The 274-nt window shown below is 63.9% G+C and overlaps 1 non-coding gene across 1 annotated transcript; it reads right to left on the bottom strand.

Moving 5' to 3' along the window:
- Positions 1–112: 112 nt before the first annotated feature.
- Positions 113–183, bottom strand: Trnag-ccc. Its single transcript has one exon. It is a non-coding gene; the product is annotated as a tRNA-Gly (tRNA).
- Positions 184–274: the final 91 nt, after the last annotated feature.

Below are 274 nucleotides of genomic sequence, written 5' to 3'. Positions count from 1 at the left end.
CGCCTCACACCCACTCTGCGAAGCTGGCTTGCGTCCTTCCGTTCTCAGGTTGTGGACGTTCGGTTTAAGTCTTTAGACTCAACACGGGGTGGGGAAAAACCAAAAGGCTAACTGCGCCGCCCGGGAATCGAACCCGGGTCGCAAGAATGGGAATCTTGCATGATACCACTACACCAGCGGCGCTGTGGAGAGGCGGGCCGTTCCAGAAGCCTAAGAGGTGTGCGGTGACGCGAGCGGGCCCGCGGGCGGCCCCCGCGCATGCGCCGCCGGCCGG

The sequence above is a fragment of the Dipodomys ordii genome, unplaced genomic scaffold, assembly GCF_000151885.1.
Source record: "Dipodomys ordii isolate 6190 unplaced genomic scaffold, Dord_2.0 Scaffold14, whole genome shotgun sequence".
In the NCBI taxonomy this organism is placed as follows: Eukaryota; Metazoa; Chordata; class Mammalia; order Rodentia; family Heteromyidae; genus Dipodomys; species Dipodomys ordii.
Note: the sequence above shows the minus strand (reverse complement) of the source record. Positions and strands in the feature narration are given on the sequence as shown.